At 41.9% G+C, this 18,997-nt stretch overlaps 1 protein-coding gene across 3 annotated transcripts in view; it reads right to left on the bottom strand.

Annotated features, from left to right (window-relative positions):
• LOC106092647 (exostosin-1) overlaps nucleotides 1-18,997 on the bottom strand; it is a 418,420-nt gene that overhangs the window by 3,494 nt on the left and 395,929 nt on the right. The gene's annotated exons all lie outside the window — the stretch shown is intronic.

Raw genomic sequence — 18,997 nt, 5'->3', positions numbered from 1 at the left:
TATTGATAATTGAGCCCTCCAGAGTCTCAGAAAGTCAATTTTGAGAGATCGGTTAATATGGCAGTTATATCAGGTTATGAACTGATTCAAGGGATGGTTCAGTAAATTTGCGATGGAACGAATGTTGGGAACGAAGGTTTGGTCGCAGAGAAAATGGAGGTCTTCCACAGGGAGGAGGAGGAGGAAGGAACTCTTTTTGTGGTTGGCATTGATCAAATCTCCATGACAAGTTTGGCTAAGACTAAAGGAATGCCGCACTACGGGAGCAAAGCTGTCGTTTTCAAGATTGGAAAGACAAGGATAGCCAGAAATTTTCATTCTGCAACATCAGGCCGTGCAGTGGCAGGTGACTCAACACCGCCCAACAAACAGGGGGCCGAAAACGAAACAATCACGGCATCTCTCAATATTGGAAAGATTAGGAGAAGCAAAGATCTTAATGCTAAAATATCAGGCAGTGCAGTCGCAAGAGACACAACACAGCCTAACAAACAGGAAACCGACGACGGACCCATCAACAACTTAAAGATTCGGAATACTGGGATAGGTAAAGATCCTAATATTAAATCATTAGGCAGTGCAGCGATAGGAGTCTCAATCCAACACAACGAACAGGAAGCCGATGATGGTACCATCACCTACTCCCAAGAAGCACATTTACTTATGATTTGGAAGGCTAAGATAGGCAAGGATCCTAGTATTGAAACATCATGCAGTACAGGGAATGAAAACCCAATACAGCTTAACGAACAGGGACCCGATGACGGAACCATTGCCGACTTTATAAAGAGTCGGAAGACTAGACTAGGCAAAGAACCTAAAACGATGACATCAGGCAGTGGAGTGATGACATCAGGCAGTGGAGTGAGTGAGGGAAGTCAATGCAGTCTCAAGAACAGGGAGCAAACTATGAGATGGTCACCTACTCCCAAGATGCCCATTTACTGGAGGACCAATGATTGAGGAAATACAGGAAAACCTCCACCGGAGCGAGACTGTTAAACACGCTCTGATGAGAATATCAGCAAGGGCAAGATTCATATTACCTTTATGCAGGAGCCATGGACGACCCGGAACAAAGTTTCTGGACTGATCCATATCAACTACCAATTATTCTATGGTAACACTGGTATTCGGCTGAGGACATGCGTTATTTGTCATAAAAATTTAAATTACAATTTTCCCCAGAGTTGTCAACGTCGCATGAAACATTGGTGAGACAGGAAGACGGTGGAGCATACCTGGCATCACTTTATCTGCCTTTCGACTCTCCGACACCGCCACCCACGTCGGAGCTGCAACGGCTGGTGAGGAAATCAAAACAGACAGGAAACGAGGTACTAATAGGGCGATGCGAACTCTCACCAATACTAATAAGCGGGACAAGCCCTGACAGAGTTCTTGAATACTAACGACCTAATAACACTTAATATTGGTAACACCACTACCTTTGTTAATAGAATTAGGGAAGAGGTATTATTGTAGATGTGACGATATGTTCCGAAAATCTGATCGATGAGGTTCAGGATTGGAGGGTCTCCATGGAACACTCTTTCTCTGACCATCGCTACATTAGGTTTAGAATAGCACGACCAGCGCCGAATCCGATAAGCTTCCGGAATAAGTTGAAAACCAACTCGACAAAATTCGGAAGGCTACTGAGAAGAAGACTTGGGGAAGATAATTTAGATTGTCCAAGCATAGAAGAGATTGAAGAAAATGTCAACAGGATTACGACTGCACTGGTGGGGTCCTTCGAAGATAGTTGTCCTCTTCGGGAAAGGAAATCAGCCCAAGAAAACCCCTGGATGACCGGGGAGATTCGCATTATTGGGAAAGAGATCCGTAGACTTTTTAACAGAGCACGTCGTAAAGAATCGGAAGTTTATTGGTATGTGTATTACACATGGCTCAAGGAATACAATAAGATTACCAGAGCGACAAAACGTGCCTCCTGAAAGCTTTTCTGCGAACAGGTCGATAGCGTTAATGACGCCGCCAAGATAAAAAAGTATCTCTCAAAAACCCATGTCCAAACTGAAACTTAATTAGACGACATGGGAGTGAGAGCAGAGACAACGGAGGACATGTTGAGGCTTTTGATGAAAAGCCATTTTCCACAGGATACGAAGGGACTCACGGAGACACCGGAATCTTGAAATAATGACGTTGATTGAAGGTTTATAATTACCGAATTTACGATGAAGGAATCCTTGAGGAGCTTCAAACCATTGTAGTCACCCGGACCTGATGGAATATTTCCGGCATTACTGCAAATCTAGCCAATATCTTCACATCGTGCCTAGGACTTGCATATACTCCGAAAGCCTGGCAGGAGGCAAGGGTGGTGTTTATACCCAAGCCCGGCAAGTTATGCGACACCAAAGGCTTACAGACCCATAAGCCTTACGTCCTTTCTACTCAAAACCATGTGGACACCATGGTAAAGAATAGAACAACCAGCGAACTGCTGGAATACAAACAGCATGCCTATGTCAACGGAAGGTCTGTGAAGACTGCCCTGCACGAGGTTGTGCATAAAATAGAAGAATCCTTCGATGCAAAAAACGTACACCTTGGCGGTATGCAATGACATCGAGGGGGCTTTTAACAAAGTGCGGACCGACATACTGATCCAATCCTAAAACCAGTACCGGGTGGACCCGGTGCTTAGAGACTGCATAAACTATACGCTAAGGAACAGGTGGATAAATTGTGTGTCCTATGGCATAAATATAAGGGAGAAAGTGGCACAGGGAACGCCACAGGGGGAATTTTATCGTCACTCCTATGGGTAACCACCATAAATGACCCATTACGGATGCTGACTGAGGAGAGATTTTAACCCGTCCGCTACGCTGATGATGTTTTAATACTTCTAAGGGGTAAGGATCCGAACGAACTATGCAGAAGGGCCGAAAGGGTCTTGCATATGACATATTACTGGGCTAGACCCAGAGGTCTAGCCCAGACGAGCAAGACGAAGGTGGGCCAAATTAACGCACCACGTTTCCTCAATAAGACGATTTCGATATCTGACAAGGTCAAATACTTAGGTGTGATGTTGGAGAGGAAACTAAATTGGAAGTCTGACATTCAGGTTGGGCACTATGTAGACAGGCCATACAACAGGTTCAGAGAACATGTTGCCTTGGCATAGACGGAGCGATGAGGACCACGCCCACTAGCGCGCTGGAGACTATTCTACATATCCGACCCATTGACATACAGATTAAGTGTGAGGCAGCCACTGCGGCTATGAGACTTAATGCGATGGAAGAATGGATTGAGGATGGCAGCAGCTCATACCATCGCTGTATTATCGAGGCGACGATAGGAAACCTGGAAGGAAGGGAAGAGATGAACCTTGAAGTCGAGTGCGGCGATCACGGAATGCGTGAAGTGGTGTGGTGCTAACGCGAGGACGTGAACATCTTTACCGATAGTAAAATTGTCATAAGAGCAATAACAACCAGGACGGTAAGATCACGAATAGTCTTGCAGTGTAAGAAGGAGATTAACGCCTTCTTTAAGGATGGCACAATCTGTGTCGTTTGGGTGCCGGGCCATAACGGAGTGAGGGTGAATGAAAGGGCAGACGATTTGGCGGTGAAGGACAGAGAACAGCGAAACGGTCGGTAGAACGCCGAAAACCCTATGGAGGGATCCAAATCGTGAGAAGACGAGGCTATTACTGAAAGTAAGTAAGAAGGAGGTCAGTATAACTATTGGTATCATAACGGGACACATAGGACTACGAGCTCACTTATGTAAAATGGGTGCGGTAAGTGTAGGGCATGCGGGGAAGGTGATGGACGTTGGAGCATTTCCTTTGTCATTGCCCGGCTTTCGCATCTAATGCCGGCAATAAGTTGGGGACACACTACCAGACTTGAGCCAACTTAGGGGAGTGGTATAAATAACAATTAAGTAAGTAGCAGGGAATTCCTAACTTAAAATTTTCTTTTTAGAGCCGCCGCACCCCCAATACCTACCAAATATATATATACACCAATCACGACATTATGGGACTCAAATGAAAGGTATTTATATTTAAAAAACGTATCTGATATCCAATTGTCGGACCAAGAGTTTGGGGGACCACCCCCAACCCCTAAATTGGACATATTTACCGACCATATTAATGTGAGACTCAAATGAAAGGTAGTTGCGAGTAGAATAGGAATTTTATATCCAAATGAGGGACTAAGTTTCTGTTTGGGAAGCCGCCATCCCCGAGAACATCCCCCAAAGATGACAAATTTATGACCATAGTAACATGGTGCTCAAATGAAAGGTCTTTAGAAGTAAGCACGAATCTTATATCACTATTCGGATAAAGTGTCTATGGGGCCACCCCACCCCCAAAACACTACCCAAATAAGAAGTATTTGATGACCATTGCAATATGAGGCTAAAATAAGAGGTTATTTTAGAGTAAAACACGAATCTGATAAATATTTTCAAAGCCAAGTCACTGAATGGCCGCCCCATCCCCCAAAAGACCCCTCAAACCGGTCATGTTTGCCGACTATGGAAAAATGGGGCTCAAATGAAAGGTATTGAGAGTAGACCATGAATGTGATATCAACATCATGTGATATCAATATCAACTAGGGGACGTCCCACCACCATAACAACCCCCAAATAGGACGAATTTGCACACGAAGACAATTTAGGTCTTCAAGACAGTTGAGCTCGATATTCATTGTTTTTAGGGCCCATACCCCAAAATACCCCATTTGCTGGCTTTGGCAATAAAGGGTTTAAATGAACGGTATTTGAGATAAGAAAACGAATTTGAAATCCATTTTTGATGTCAATGGCAATATAGGGTTCAAGTAAATGATGTATAGATATATGAGAATAGAGCGCGTTGATGATATATTTTCAGAGCTTAGTGTTTTCCCCAATACACCCCTAAATCGGGCATCTTTACCGACCATGTCAATGTGGGGCTTAAATAAAAGGTATTGGGGGGTAGCGCAAGAATTGATACCCACTTTCGGGACCAATTTTCTGGGGATCTACCCCTATCCCAAAATAAACCACAAACAGCAATTTTTTACAGACTATCGCAATATGGGACTCAAATAAAGATATTTGCGAGTAGAATACGAATTTGATAACCAAATGTAGGATCATGTATTAAGGGTATCACTCCTTTCCCAAAACACCTCCCAATGGGTAAAAATTTTTCGACCATGCCAATATGTGGCTCAAATAAAAGGTATTTGAGATTACAAAACGAATTTGATAACCAATTTTGGGGCCATGTGTTCGGAGGACGCCTCATCCTGTGAATAAATAAATGGTTATAGAGAGAAGAGCACGATGATGATATTTTTCAGGGCCAGGTGTCTGGTGGACCACCTCACCCCCGAAAACACCCCTAAATGAGAAATCATGACAATATCGGCATTTTAAGAATGGAGTACACCTTACATTCAAACTCGAAGACCAATAAATATCATATGGGATTCAGATAAAGGCACTTATATTGTTAAACTGTTAGTCAAGCGATATACTAATTTCGTAGCATGGAACAGTTCCGGTTCAACTAGTGGTTAATAAAGCAGCATTTTTTATACGATTTCGCTCAAACTTGGAACAACAAGTGTCTGGGATAATCCTCACCTCTAAAACCCTAAATAATGACAATGTGGTACCCAAGTTTTAGATGTATAGTACGAACCTTACCTTAAAAATCTGGGTCTCAAGTATAAGGGCTTTACAGGTAGAGTACGAACGTGATATTGGAATATTTAATAAAATCATGATTTTTTCCCCCTCCTAATGCTGGCCACATTTGTGAGGTACTATGTCATGTAAAACTTCTCTCCAAAGAGGTGTCGCACTGCGGCACGCCGTTCGGACTCGGCTAAAAAAAGGAGGCCCCCTTATTATTGAGCTTTAACTTGAATCGGAATGCACTAATTGATATGTGAGAAGTTTGTCCCTGTTCCTTAGTGGAATGTTCATGGGCAAAATTTGCAATTTGCAACTAAATCCTGATAGTTCGCCCAATCACCAAGTAATGCTTGAAATTACCATATAAGTCAAGTTCCCAGCGCATGCATTATAGTTACGTCTCTGTGGGTCCGCACACTCAAAAACATCAATTGGATATGTAGCCCGAAAATAGAAATATGGAGCGCTAATGAAAATTGTGAATTCGAAGATTAGATTAAGATTAGCCATAAAGAAGGATACGAATGTAAACCCGGAAGAACCTGAAAAGACCCAAAGGTGGGCAAGTTGTGTATGTCAAACTTGCGGAATATATTTGAACTTTTGAAGACAAGATGCAACTATGAGACCCATAAGTTTAGTTTACAAATAAGAGGAAATTTTTATTCTGTGTATCATAAAAGTAGGCACGGTGTGTTCGGCTGGGCAAATATTAATTTGAACTTAAAGCCCAAGTTAAAGAAGGATTTTGAATTTTTAAAAATGTATTTCAACTAATTCAATATTACTACACATATGTTATTTTAAAAAAATCAGTTCGTTTTCCATTAACATATTTTTTTCTTTTTATACACTGTGGTCCGGATATTTTATGCACCTCACTTAAGTAAAGTTAATCATTGAAGAAAAAAAGAGTTAACTACTTGGAGTACTAAGTTCAAAATTGACAGAAGTTCAAATACATAGAAATTTATGAAAGAAAATTGAAACTCATAACATGTCCATCTTAGCAAAATAGAATAAGAATTGCATCCTCCAGGAGATCAAGAAGACAAGGCGAATTGTTTATTAGCTTTCTCCGATTATGGACCCTATTGGATTAATTTAGATCATACTTAGAGTAGATATTAAAAACCCTTACAATCTCCAATTCGAATGAAATAAGAATTGCGAGTTCAAGAGGGTTAAGAAACCAAATCGGGTGAATGATTTGGCACCCATCAGGAATCCATGGTGTTGGAATTTACAAAATAAACCCACAGGATCGAATCCAATGAAGAAATCTATTGGGTTTCCTAAAAAGTAATTGCGGATTTTTTAGAGTAAGTAAATGCATTTTTAATAAAACTTAGAATGAACTTTAATCAAATATATAATTGCCATTTTGTTCGATAACCTTTTGCCATCTTACTGGCAAATTTAGTATTCCACGCTCATAGAACTTCTGGCCTTTATCTGCAAAAAACTGAACCAAGTGCGATTTTATAGCCTCATCATTGCCGAAAGTTTTACCATTTAAGGAGTTCTGCAAAGATCGAAATAAATGGTAGTCTGATGGTGCAAGGTCAGGGCTATATGGTGGATGCATCAAAAGTTCCCAGCCAAGCTCACTCAGTTTTTGGCGAGTGACCAAAGATGTGTGCGGTCTAGCGTTGTCCTGGTGGAATATGACACCTTTACGATTGACCAATTCTGGTCGCTTCTCCTTGATGGCTGTATTTAATTTGTCCAATTGTTGACAGTAAACATCCGAATTAATCGTTTGGTTCCTTGGAAGCAGCTCAAAATATACCACACCCTTCCAATCCCACCAAACAGACAGCATAACCTTCTTTTGGTGGATACCAGCCTTTGAAGTGGTTTGAGCTGGTTCACCATGCTTGGACCATGATCGTTTTCGACTAACGTTATTGTAAACAATCCATTTTTCATCTCCAGTTATGATTCGTTTTGAAAACGGATCGAATTCATTGCGTTTAAGGTGCATATAGGTGCATTAGGTGCACAAGCGTTGATTCGGTTTGTTAAATGAATTTCTTTCAATACATGTGGTACCCAAATATCAAGCTTTTTCACCAGTCCAAGACTTTTTATGTGATGATGAACGGTTGATTTTGGTATATTTAACTTCTCCCCTATCTCACAGTTACATGACGATCCAATTCGATTAATGCTTACAATTTGCTTAAAATTTTTCAACGCTGACTATATGAAAAATTAGCAATTACTTTTTGGGTAACCCAATATTTCAATCGGAAATGGAATCATAGATTCTTTCCTAGCCGCTCAAGTAACAAGTTAGGTTAGCGTCAAAAGAGGGGTGGATTCTAATCCATCCCCCGCCACTATGGACAAACATATAAGCCAGTAAACGGCTTGCTATGCGCTTTAAATACCGACAAGTATCTCCGAAAAAAACATTGTCAAGAATTTCTTGCTGCTCACAAAATCCTTAATTGTTCTTCATTTCACGCCCCTAAGTTGGTTCAAGTCTGGCTTCGTACCCGCACCTATGTGCCGGAGTTTGTAAGTCGCGAAAGCCGAGCATTGCAATGGGAGATGTTGTAACGAATGACCATCTTCCCCACATGACTTTCACATGCCGCACATAGTGCCGCTTTAGTCTTCTGTAACCCGCAATGATACCAAGAGTTATACCAACTTCCTCTCAGTAAAAGACTCGTCTTCTCATGATCCCCATAGGATTTTCGTTTACCTAGCAATCATTACACTGTTCCACAGTGCTACATGTGCTTTTGTCGCCCACACCCTTAGCTCGTACTGCGTCGTCCGCCTCTTCATCGCGGCCTATCAAACTAATGAGGCTCCTGTTGAGCCGGTGGAATATTTCCGTAATCAGGTCCCATTTTGAATTTATTAGTACGCTCCTGGATGTGGGAGTCCCACTATTTCCTGTCCAACATCACTTTCAAATGTTTGAACTTGTTGAATATCGAAATCGTTATGTTCGTTATCTGCAAAAGTCGTTACTGGCAACCTTCAGACTTCTTCAAGTATAGATTAGACCACATAACTTTGGAATGCTTACAATCCCTCCTTTATGACCATATATCATTCGTTGCCCTTCGGGAAAACTTAGCTTACATGTCGCTAGAGGCATACACACAGATTCCAGTTATCCAAGAATCTCGATCTGACCAGTTCCAGATCTTCAGAGAACACCCACCCACCAGTCTATGTAACTTCCATTACCCGGGATACTGTAGTTACAATGGGTTCTATCAGAGTTGGTACAATACTTTTTGTCAAAAAGCGGCTTAGGCAATGTTTAATCCATACTGCCTGGAACATCGGGCATTGCATTAAGGAAACACAGTGTCCGTAGCCGCCACATAACCAAAAATAAAGCTCCCTTAGCCTCACAGCAGAGGTCTAGTCAATTCGTCTAGCCATAATGTTATGAGCTTGAGTATTGAACAGAAGGTGGACTTTTGAAGCGTCGTCCACCAGACCACAGCCTCATATAGCATTATAAATTTGACAACTGTAGTATATTCCCAATGCATGACACGAGGTTTTAATCCCCCAACTTTTACCAATTGCCCTCTTGCAGGGTAATTTAAATGGTTTAAAGCTCCTCAAGGCTTGGTTTACCATAAATTCTGTAATGATAAGCCATCGATCAACCTTATTATTCCAAGATTCCGGTATCTCCGTGAGTCCTGTCATATTATGTGGAAAATGTGTTTTTATGAAAATCCTCAATAAGTCCTGTGTTGTCTCTGCTCTCACTCCCATGTCTACTAACGTGTTAGTTTGGACATGGGTTATTGAGAGAAACTTTTTCATCTAGGCGGCGTTATTAACGCTATCGACGCTAACGCTATTCGCAGAAAAGCTTTCAGGAGGTACGTTTTGCCGCTCTGGTAATTTTATTGTATTCCTTGAGCCATGTTTAATACACATCCCAATATACTTCCGCCTTTTTACGACGTGCTCTGTTATAAAGCGAACCTCTTTCGCAATATTGCGAATCTCCGCATCATTCAGGGTTTTTCGTTGGCTGATTTCTTTCTCGAAGATGAAATATCTTCGAAATACCCCAGCGTTTCGTAAAAATCTTCTATGCTATGCTAAATTATCTTGGTCAAGCCATCTTTTGAGTAGAGCTTTGTGAGCTGAGGGATGTCCATCTTTCTTACCAGGACGAGCTTTGTCCCCATGGAGAGTGAATACTTCCGACGAACTTTTTGACGGTATCACACATTCTACCGATGGCGGAGCTCTTTTTCTTCTTCAGTGCTGTAACAGTGTTATGCTCTTTGGGAGATCTGATTCTCGTTCCAGCATCCTGCACTTCCGCTGGATTGCGCTGACGGTGCATACTCTTCTGTCTCCTTCATCGTGCTCCGGATTGTTTTCTCAGTCTTCTAGTGAGCGTAGCAGAGCCAACACTCACTTCTGCCGTCATCCCGCTATTCTCTTCTCTCGATTCGGCTGCGTTTTATTGACACTGTCGCTGTGTGAATCGGAAACACACATACATTTACATAAAGGTTGCTGTTTATCCGTCTCTTCTTCACTCATTAGTTTGACTACTGGTTATGCGCTTGAAGCATGACATTCTACGGTCCAATGCCACCACCGCTGCTGCTGGGTCTTTGGAGTCCATTTTGAGCCTTAAGCTAGGCCAATAAGGCTGAAATTTAGGTTTGTTGTTATGACTTCCAACAACTGTGCCAAATATGGTTCAAATCGGTCCATAACCTGATATAGCTGTCATATAAACCGATCTGGGATCTTGACTTCTTGAGCCTCTGGAGGGCGCAATTATTATCCGATTTGGCTGAAATTTTGTACAACAGCTTCTTCCATGGCCTTCAACATACGTGTCAAATATGTTCTGAATCAGTCTATAACCTGATACAGCTCCCCCATAAACCAATCCCAATATTTTACTTATTCAACCCCTAAAGAGCACAATTCTTACAAAATGTGACTGAAATTTTATACAGTGACTTCTACTATATAGTCTCCAATTTGTAAATCAATTATGGTCCGAAAAGAACCAAAACTTAATATAGCTTTAATAGCATAGCAACTGTCTTCTTTTACCCTTTGTTTGTCTAAATACAGATACGGGGAAAAGAACTCGGTAAATTCGATCCATGGTGGAGGGCATATAAGATTTTGCCCGGCCAAACTTAGCACGCTTTTACTCTTTTTCCGAAGTACGATGAGTGTTTTGGTAGAGTATTGAACCCAAGACCTTCCCTCTTGTATCTGAATGTGAGAAATGCTCAAGTATTATCTATATCATTAATATTAATATGAACAATTTTAATAACACCTTCTCATTTTTCTGCGAATCAGGCCATCGACACATGAGAGACAACCAAGAAATAGAATTTTTCGGATTGACATCTCAAACCCAAAGTGGATGGGGTGCATGCATTATGAATTGAAAACTAGTTTTTCACGAATTCAGTCAGACGACAACGGCAGTCACACAACGTTAGTCAAACGACACGAAAAAATAATATGAAACGTGATCTATTTACCAAAATCACATTAAGCCTGAATATGCTTATTCGCAGAATATCTCGGCCAACATTATCATAATAAAATCTAGCTGTCGATATGAAGACATGTAATTAAGTCGCAGCAGGACGACTTGAATGCCAAGTTCAGAAAGTTTTGTACTTTTTTGGCAATTGCTTAAATTTTTGATTTAAAGTCCATGGACACTATGACATGGTCATTTGCAGTTTTTAGAAAACATGTAATAGGAAGAAGGATTAAGAACCAATCGATAGAAGAATTACATCTTTGTAATTAAGCTCAATATATCCAAATTGAGATTCTGAAGCATAACAGAAATTCATTAATATGAAACAGTTGTGACTATACTTTGTGTGAACATCGACCATAGAAACAACCTAAATGTTTCTCATATTGTGCTGAAACATGGTTAACGTGCTATTTTGTTCCAAAAGCAGGAGCCATGTGTTAATGGAGCTATAAATTGATATAGACCAACTCTTGAACGCTTGGAAGAAAAATTTAAGTCACTCAAGGATAGCTGCGAAAGGGGTATCCATTAGGCGATAGAGGTATACAAGGCCTAACCTATTCCTTCTTCGCATGCCTATAATTTGCCTAGGCCATCGGCCTTCCCCGGGAAACTAACACGCCCTTTAAGAGGTTGGAATAATAGAAGACGCAGCACTCTCAGGTTTATTGAGAGGGTTGGTGCCAATGATCCTAAGACTCTCACTGATAGGGAGAGAGATTCCCTAAATTGGGCTCGGGAATTCGCGACACAGGCTACCCCTTAGACTACACGTCTAGATTCGGAAACTGCACCGCAGTCAGCCAAAAGGCTGCGGTTACCTGGATGGCATCCCATGCCTAAAAGAACAAGGGCGAACAACATTAAGATTAAGCTAGGGACAGTTTGGTGATCGCAATTGTCGACAAGGAAGAAAAACAGGGCTGCATACCAAGAAATAATTGGAGTGGGATAGTCAATGGACTGTCATCAGTATACTCCGATGTCCTTGCGGAATTTACTGGGTTTGTGACGATGTAGGCTGGTATCGAGGCCTATAAAGACTAATTGCCTTCGGCGATCAACGCTCAATTGAAATGTATCGTTGTGCGCTAAAAAAGATTGATGAGATCTGGCCAGGTGCAGCACTAGATTTAGTCAAGAAGGAAGATATTCCTTCTCGACCAGTGGCGCATGCTTGGATACCAAGGATTCCCTCAGATCATGAAGCGATACATGGAAGACTAAGGGAATGTTATCCCAATCTTTCAACCACCGACTGGAAGATTGGATGAGGCTGATGCTGACCGGAGACATGCAGCATTCGTACTAAACTCCGGCTGTCTCGCAGACCTCAACAAGTTTGAAGGGGTTGTATCCTACGAATTCCACAAGTTGAAACTGAAGCCCTATAGAAGCGGTGGGGTTGGGGATTCCGGAGACGATTCAGCAATTGTTGCTGAACACTTGCCTGAAGAACTATCGAACACATCCCTAAAGTCTGGCGGATTGCAGGAGACTGAAAATCAACCTGCCAAAATCGAGACAGGAGAGGATGGCATCGAAACGGGACCCGACAAGCCCTGTGTGAGTGGGTCACAAAGTTGGACTGGGCTCAAAGTGCGCGCCAGCGGGGAAGCACGGAACTCAGAAAGAACTTCGACAGCAGCAGTTAGTGAAGAATCTAAAGATCATCCACACCGAAAGTGCCCAGTGTCCTGAAGAAGAGTGGTTCTACAGCTTTCTCACCTGCCCCTGGATGCGTACGGAAGCTCATTATGACAAGTTCTAACGAATCTTGTAAGAATGAACCCCTGGTGGAGTCAGATGACGAGGCTAACACAACAGTGGTGGAAGTTCTGAATCCTGACTATGGTCAGGTTTCTATAGATAAATCTCCACTATTGTAAGGACGCTTCGGCGGTACTAAAAGTTCTCCTGATGGCAGGAGGATTTGACGTGTTTCTTATCCAGGAACCATGAGTGTGTGGAGGAATGGTACGTGGACTAAGAACTCCGGGATTTAAACTTCTCCATGCTACGGGGAATGGGAGGCGCAGAGACTGAATTCTTGCAAAGGTTAGTCTAAATGTTTTTCTTCTTCCGTCTCTAAGCAATGAAGATTAAGCAGTAACCAGCCTTTAAATAAATAAGTCTCATTACTGGCTGGCTTCCCTATATATGACACACGATTCAGAGATATCGCCTTCCAACCTTAAGTCGCTGGTTGAAGCTGCTTCTGTAGGGAAGAAAAACCTCATTGTAGGAAGTGATGCTAATGCACATCACCAGATATAGGAAAGTTCGGATGTTAACGAAAGGGGTGAGCTGCTTATTGAATATATTATAAGTTGTAATCTAGCGATTTATAATAAAGGGGATAAACCGACCTTTATTACCAGGAACAGGCAGGAGGAACTAGATACTTTCTTTGTATCGGAAGATATAAGTGGAGGAATATGCAACTGGCCTGGATGAGCACAGCTTCTCTGATCATCGTTATATTAGTTTTAGCCTTGGGAGAAAATACTGGAGTAATGGTCCCTCGGCTAAACAGAAGAAAGGTGGATTGGGATAAATTTCGGCACAAATTCTGCACCGATATCCCTTCTAGACTAGAAAAGCAAGTGGAAACTACGGTGGATATAGACATAGTGGTCAAGCGGATTACGAAGGCCCTGAATGATTCGCTTGTGTCAGCATGCCATAGTGCCAAGCCAAGGGGCAAACAGCGACCGCCATGGTGGAGCCCAGAGCTGGTTGGTCTAAGGAAGGACTGCAGAAAACTCTTCAACAGAGCAAAAGCTACAAGAGCACCACACGATTGGGACATCTATAAAACGCTGAGCTAAGCACATATAAGGGCGAGCTTAGAAAGGCTCAGAGCAAATCCTGGGTAGAAATCTGCAGCTCCGTGGTAGATACATCTGAGGCCTCTAGGCTAAGGAAGATTCTGTCCTCGAGACCTATTACGGTGGGATATATCCAGAAGTCAGAGAATGTATGGACAATGTCTAGTGAGGAAACACTAGAACTACTCGTTAATAAACATTTCCCGGGAAATTCTCCAACGGACAACGTGGCCCCAGAAGAGGATATCGCTGATATACATTCGTCGGAGGCCATTAGGAAAATTGTGTCTGAGACGAAAATCCTATGGGCGATAAGAAGTTTCGACTCCTTTAAGTCGCCAGGCCCTGATGATGTATCACCGGTTGAATTACAAGCTGTGTCTGATAGACTGATAGGGTTCTCTCGCTGTCAAGGAATATAGAATGGTAACATTTCTTGACTTTGAAGGTGCTTTCAATAATGTAAAAATAAAAAGATGCATTGCGGCAGGCTTGGGATCTGTGGATCTAAAAAGATGGGTCAGCAGAGGAACTCCTCAATGGGATGAACTGTCTCCTCTACTTTGGAATATAGCCATTAACAATATATAATTGTCTCTGGAAGAAAAAGGCGTAAAAGCGGCCGCGCATGCTGATGACGTTGCAATTGCGGTTAGGGGAAAGTTTCCCAGCACTCTAAGAGATATACTTCAGGAAGCTTTACGTGCAACAGCTACCGAAAGTAGCCTATGTATAAATCCGTGCAAGACAGAAGTAGTTCTTTTCAGCAGAAGATACAAGTTGCTTACAGTGGAACCTGTCTCCTTGGGTGGAGAGAATGTTCTATTTACAGAAAGCGCAAAATACCTGGGTGTTTTGCTGGACAGGAAATTGAACTTCAAATCCAAGATTTTGGTAAGGGCAAGAAAGGCCACTCTTGCCCTATACACCTGCAAGAGAGCCATTGTCGAAAGTTGGGGATTTAAACCGCGTGTCATGCATTGGGTATATACTGCAGTTGTCAGACCTATTATGCTATATGGTGTTGTGGTCTGGTGGACAGCGCATCAAAAATTCACCTGCTGCTCAATACTTAACCGGATCCAAAGGATGGCTTGTTTGTGCATCACAGCCGCACTGAGGACGACACCATCTGATGCACTGAATTTAATGCTACATCTTATGCCTCTGGACATTGTGGCTAGACAAATTGCAGCGTCCACTGCCGTGAGGTTAAGGGGGCTTTCTCATTGGTTATGTGGCGGCTACGGACACTGTTAGACTTGATACAATATCCGATGTTCCAGGCAGTTGGATTACACCCTACCTGAGCCGCTTTTTGATAAAAATTACTGCACCACTATTCCTGATAGAACTGATTGGAATTACGATATCCCTTGTAACAGAAGTTAGATAGACTTCTATACAGATGGGTCCAAACTAAACGACCAGGTGGGCTTTGGGGTGTACTCTAAAGGTCTAGAACAGGTCATATCGAAGAGGTTACCTGACCACTGCATGGGATATAATGTCATTATGACGATTGGCATAAATATCTTCTCAGACAGCCAGGCAACCATTAAATCCCTGGAGAATGTATTTCTGAACACAAAAACAGCCCTCGACGGTCGCAGATCTCTTAACGAGAGGGCTGAACAGTTCAAAATTCACCTGTTCTAGGTGCCGGGATAGCCCAGGGAATTCTAAACCAGACGAGCTTACGAGACTAGAAACTACCTTACACACTCCAGGGACACTGTAATCTGTGGGTATGCCTCTAGCGACATGTAAGGTAAGTTTTCAGGACCAGGCCCGAAGGACAACGAATGATAGAAGGTCACAAAGAGGGGCTGTGAGCATTCCAAAGCTATGTGGCCTCATCTAGACTTGAAGAGATCTACTGCGTTGCTGTCATTGGCTAGAACAGACGTCTCAGTCATTGTGTCCGTCAAGAAAGGTCACTGTCTAATCGGAAAACATGCTGACAGACTGACGGTTGTCAGCAACGACTTTTGCAGAAGCTGTAGGGACATCGAGGTAGAACACCTTCTGTGTGTGTGTCCCGTATTAGCAGTTAGAAGGAGTTTCACTTTCTTTGAAAACCTTTCTGATTTAGCTGATGTGAACATTCGCAAGTTATTGGGCTTTTTAAAGGGATCTAGATGGTTAAACAGTAAGAACTAGAGGGCATCTTCCTTCTTCTGTGTGTGTGTCCCGCATTAGCAGTTAGAAGAAGTTCCACTTTCTTTGAAATCCTTTCTGATTTAGTGGATGTGAACATTCGCAAGTTATTGGGCTTTTTAAAGGGATCTAGATGGTTCAACGGTAAGAACTAGGAGGCATCTTCCTTCTTCTGTTCCTGTGGTATAACAACCTACTTTTATGGTGTTCACGTGAGGACGTGTGAACATCTTTACGGACAGTAAGGTCACGAACAGTCTTGGAGTGTAAGAAGGAGATTAACGCATTCTTTGAGTATGGCACAATCCGCATCGATTGAATGTCGGGTCATAACAGAGTAAGGGGGAATGAAAGAGCAGACGATTTGGCAGAGAAGACCTGTGTCAACACTGTAAAACAGTATTAGGATGAAGGACGTAGGTAGGACGGAGAAAATTCTATGGGGAGATCCGGATCGTGAGAAGACGAGGCTATTACTGAAAGGAAGAAAGAAGGAGGTAAGTATAGCTTACGGTATCGTAAAGGGATACAAAGGACTACGAGCTCACTTATGCAAAATCGGTGCGACAAGTGAAAGAATGTGGGGAAGATGATGAGACGATGGAGAATTTCTTTTGTCATTGCTCGGCTTACAGACACCGGTGGCGTCACCATACCAGACATGAACCAACTAAGGGGCGTGGTATGGAAAACAATTAAAGGTTTTGTAAGTAACACGGAATTCCTAACTTAGATTTTCTTTTTCGAGGTTACTTTTTAGTATTTAGAGCCGATTACTGGCCAAGGTGTATGTCCATAGTGGCATGGGACGGATGAATATCCGCATCCTCTTTTCAACCCAACCTAACATAACCTAACCTACCCTACACCACCTCTGGGGTACAGGGTGTTATAACTTTGTGCATTTGTTTTCAATGCTAACGAATAGAAGAGCTAGACCTATTGATAAGTATACCGATCGGCTAGAATCACTTCCTGATTCTATTTATGTCCGTCCACGTATTCTTGTCATCAAGGTACAGGTCGCATTTGTTCCGACTGTCGTAAAATTTTGCACAAGTTACTTTTTTGGTCTAAGAACTATTCATTTTGAAAGGAATCGGTCCAAACGTGGTTTTTTCGGAAATTTCCGAGGCCATATCTCCCCCAAAAACTCCCAAACGAAAAGTAGACCGATCGGACAGCATGGGACTTAAATCAAAGTGATTTGAAAGTATATAGAATACGAAACTTTCGTCAAAATTAATTGTGGCGCCGTCCCACCCCGAAAATGCCCCCAAATGGATATGCAGGACGATCGGAACAATATGGGACTCACATTAAATGTATTTGTGAGTATGTAAAATACGAAACAAAATTTGAGACCGTCTCAGGTAGCTAACCCATCCTAAAAGACCCGTCATCCAATAGACATGTAAACTGATCGGAACAATGTGGGACTCAAATCAAAGGTGTTTGGGGAAAAAGTACGAAACTTATATCAAAATCCAAAAAAAAATCGGGACCGAGTTTGTGGGGGCAGACTTGACACCAACAAGCCCCCAAAAGTGCATTTGGGCCGATCGGGAATATAAAGCGTTTTTGACTGTAGAGTACCAATGTGATATTAAATGGGGCCAAGTATCTGGTACGACGTCGTGTACCTAAAAACCTCTTTAACAGGACATGTAGAGCGTGGGAAAATAAGGACTCCAATAAAAAATCTTTGAGATTAGAGTATGAGTCTGATATTGTCACCTGGGGCTAGGAGTCTGGGGTGTGTCTAGGTGCTCTCACAAAAAAAAAACACCAGAAATGTAGGCCGTTGGAGGGCGGGAGATTATCATTTGCCTTGAATTTCTGGTTATCGTAGCTGCTGGGGAAGACAATAAACGGAGTTCGAAGAAGACATACGACCGTCGACCGCCAAGCCACTTACAGGATAATCACGACCATCGATAGATTTGTATGTTGTCGAATGTATATAATTTCCTGCACTGATAGAAAAATTATGGTACATTGCCGCCTGGTATTTTTTGTTCGCGTCATTGGAAAAAATTTGAATACCATTTGGTATCAATTCATTACCAGACAAGGGAGGTTATTAAGAATTGACGGCGTCACATTTGTATTCTTGTCATCGCGCTAGAGGTGTTGTCGAGCTTGGTACTTAAAATGTTGACGCCATTATAAAATATTAGTTAAACAAATAAATAAAATGTTTTGTTACAATTTGAGTGCGTAAAAATCTGCTCAAATACTCGAAAGCGGTAAAAATGGAAATAGTAAAATTCTAAGGACATTCCACACAAAACACATGTGTGGAAAACGTTGCTGTGTTGATGTATTCATATGAAAACCACTTCTGGGACTCAACGAATATGGAATCAATTGCTGAATACAAAGAATTGAGGTTTGTCATGGCGTAACATAACTTTTGTAATTATTAACATAAATAATCGAAATAAAATTAGAATAATTTTTTTTTTCAATTGCTTTGTTTTTGGTTCATTAGGGGGTGGAATAATCAAAAACGGTTGGGTACTAAAACCAATAACGATCTGGTGCTAAATCTAATTACAGATAACAGGTATTAAAGCCAAGTAAAACCAGTTCGGTAATAAGGCTAGTACCAAACGGTACTAATCATTTTGTGATTCATCCTTACCATTCGGTATTGTTTTTGTACCATACGGTGTAGCTTTACTATTAATTACGGTATTGAACCGTACTGAAATGAGCCCGTTTGGTATCAACTTTTCTCTGGGCGTTGTATGCAATTAAGGATAAAATTTTTAATATT

The sequence above is a fragment of the Stomoxys calcitrans genome, chromosome 5 (assembly GCF_963082655.1).
Source record: "Stomoxys calcitrans chromosome 5, idStoCalc2.1, whole genome shotgun sequence".
NCBI lineage: Eukaryota > Metazoa > Arthropoda > Insecta > Diptera > Muscidae > Stomoxys > Stomoxys calcitrans.
Note: the sequence above shows the minus strand (reverse complement) of the source record. Positions and strands in the feature narration are given on the sequence as shown.